The 3,203-nt window shown below is 46.3% G+C and overlaps 1 pseudogene; it reads right to left on the bottom strand.

Annotated features, from left to right (window-relative positions):
• Positions 1 to 1,681: 1,681 nt before the first annotated feature.
• On the bottom strand, positions 1,682 to 1,881 carry LOC112908401 (metallothionein-2 pseudogene; annotated as a pseudogene).
• Between the last annotated feature and the right edge of the window lie 1,322 nt (positions 1,882 to 3,203).

The following is a 3,203-nucleotide window of genomic DNA, read 5'->3' as shown; positions in this document are numbered from 1 at the left end:
TGGTGAATTCTTCCTTCTTGTCATTTTGTCCAGTGCAAAGTGGTGGTATGGGTGAGCTGAGTCAAAAATATCAACCACGACCTAAGTAAAATACACCCTAGATGATTCCAAAGAGGTCAGAGACCAGAAAATAAAAGAAAAAGAAGAAAAGAACAAAATTCAAAAAGAGGGCCACTAAAGTGAAAAACAAATTTTAAAACAAACTCGTGAAAATAAAAAAAAAAAAACAAAAACAAAGAAGGGGAAAAAAAAGAAAAGGGAAAAAAGGGGGGGATGGTGGTGGTGAGGTGGTAGTGGAGAGAGAATGTAATCTCCCCGAGGGGTCCCAGAGGGTGATCCTTTTAGTTCTGAGTGTATTTTGTTCTGTATGTTAGAGGATGCTCAATCCCAAATTTATATAAATCAACAATACTTCTTATATAAAGACCCGAGCTTGACCACAAAAACATAAACAAGAATAAAAAGGGAGTCAGAATGGGAAGGAAGAGAGAATATAATCTCACAGAATGAACCAACATGGTGTTTCACTTGGTTCTGGGTGTATTTTGGTTGTGCGTTAGAAGGTACTAACTTCCACCATTGTAAAACAAAATGAGACCTAAAAAACAGCAAAAAACAAATACCCATATCTCACATACCTACCAAAATTAAATTGAATACGTTGAAGGGAATCTCGAAGTGAAAACTATATATAAGACATGTGATTGTAGAAATATGAAAGTCAAAAAGGAAAAAACTTAAAAACAAAGATCTGGCAAAATATTGTCATTAAGGTGTGACAAGAGAAAAAACATTGGAAATTGTTAGCTATAAAAATGAGTCGTAATTAAAAAAACAAACAAACAAACAAACAAACAAACAAAAAAAAAAAACAAAAGGATCCTCTAGTTCTATATCCTATTTTCCTTTAGTCCTGGAGCTTTCCAGCTGCTTGTTCAGTTAACTTGCTTTTTCCTTGTTCTTCCAGCAGTTCTTCTGCGGGAGGGTTCCCCACTGATTCTCAGATGTCTATGCCTGGGTGGAGATGTCCCTTGTCCCTTGCCAGGTGCTGGGCTCAGTATGAGCTGTTTATCCTTGAAGTCTTTGTTCCCTAGGGACCCTGCCTCTCCCAGGTGCATGGTGAAACAAGGAGGAAAAAAAAAATGGCAATGGCCAGATTTCCAGCTCTGGCATCAGCTCCCTGCTAGTAACTAATGCAGTCTCCCAGTCTGCACTGGTCTAGATGCTTCTGGGGGCCTGCTAGGTGCACTGATCTGCACAGCTTGGGTGCGCCCAGCGGCAGGAGAGTTCTTGCTTTCTGTCCCAGGGGGAACACAGGATCTCTGGCTTTGTCTTCTTTGGTGCCCTTGGATCCAGGGCCCTGTGCCACTGGACCTGCACTCCTGGGGCCCGCCTCTCCGGAAGGGAACAGAGGACAGCCACCTCCGTCTGTTGCCAGGCTCTAGGGTAAAGGCTGCTCTGGAGCCGGCCCTCCTAACTGGGGGGCTTCTCCCCAATTTTTTAAAAAGTCGACAGCTTTTATTATAATTCACGTATTATTTTATAGGGAAAATAACTAGGAATGTAGTAGAAACGGGTCAGAGTTGGACCCAAAACAAAAAGCACCAAAACAAAACAAAACAAAACAAAAACAACAACAACCTGTAGGTTTGTACACATCACTCTATTTTCATGGGGAACAGGCTTTCCCCCACATCAGGCACAGCAGCTGCACTTGTCCGATGCGCCCTTGCAGATGCAGCCCTGGGCACACTTGGCACAGCCCACGGGGCAGCAGGAGCAACAGCTTTTCTTGCAGGAGGTGCATCTGCACTCTTTGCATTTGCAGGAGCCCGCGCACGTGCAGGAGCCACTGGCAGAGCAGGAGCAGCTGGGATCCATAGCAAGAAGAGGTGGCTGGAGTCCGGGGACAGCGGCAGCGAGAGAAAAGCTAAAGCTTCGCATAGGCTGCGGTGTCCAACCCCTTCCTGAGATCAGACCTCAGTTTGCTGTGAGCTTGCCCCTGGGCGCCCCTCCTCTTACAGTGACTCCAGGAATCTTGGTGCTTCACTGCCCCTCCTGAGATTCCGCCCAATTTCCCTGCTAAGCACTTTTCCATCAGGGAAAACTCACCTGTGGATTTTTACAGTTCCCACTTCTCCAGGCTGGGCCTTCTTGGCCTGGAGGCTTTCACCCTTCTGCCTTAGCCCCTGCTAGTTGTGGTTCCCCTCCTGCACTTTATTTCTTTTTAATTTTTTTCACCTTCCTACCTTGTTAGAAGTGACAACTTTTCTCTCTGTAGCATTCCAGATCTTCTCTCTTTACATCTCAGGTTGACTTCATAGGTGTTCAGGATGTTTTGAAAGTTATCTAGGCAAGTTTGTGGGACCAGATGAGTTGAGGGCCCTACTCTTCCACCATCTAGCCCCTGTCCTCCAGCATCAATCAGTAGAGCCAGTTCTTGTGTACCCTTCATTTTATTGTGAAACCCTGATCCAGTCCAACACTGAAGAGAGCCCTTCTAAGAAGACAAGGTCGCTCCTAAGTGACTGACTTGGTAAACGTGGTCCCAGCTATAGACCTGAAAACGGCTCTGTACCCCAGAGGGCTCAGCTACCCTCTATTTGGCCTTGGTTCTGCCACCAACAACCATACAAGGAAAGGCCTAGGAGGAGTCATGCCCACATGTGTTAGGTAATAGCCATACAGACCTCAGTCCTGGCTGTGTACTCAGAGGGGGGCCCCTGAACCATTCCAGCTAATTTCAGCCCTCAGAGGTGAACCCACCAAACTCTTTCAGACTGTAGATTCTGAAAGGGCCCTGTAACTGGGCTCTCGGTTCTCCCAGCCACACTCCACAAGCAGTCCTGCCAGTATAGGACCCAGTGGGGAGATATTTCTGCTTCTCCAGATATCCTGAAACAGTCATATTCTCAGCTCCAGCCTCAATAGTCATGGTCAGGACACAGTCCAGTCTGCCCAGGGAACTGCTCATTCATGCCTTAGAAGCCAGGCTGCAGACCTCAATTGTGGCTGCAAAGCCTGAAACAGTCTTGGAGCTCAGTCCTCTTTCAGCCATAGTCCAGGGCCAGCGTTGCCAACCCAGGAGCCTATCCTGGCTGAGCAGGATCCCACCCAGGGACCAGGCAGGAGCTACATCAATTTGACACTAATGCAAGACATTTTATCTTTTGAAAGTAAATATATATATATGCCCTCAACAT

This window comes from Vulpes vulpes, chromosome 1 (genome assembly GCF_048418805.1).
Source record: "Vulpes vulpes isolate BD-2025 chromosome 1, VulVul3, whole genome shotgun sequence".
Taxonomy (NCBI): domain Eukaryota; kingdom Metazoa; phylum Chordata; class Mammalia; order Carnivora; family Canidae; genus Vulpes; species Vulpes vulpes.
This window is presented reverse-complemented; position numbering and strand designations above follow the sequence as displayed.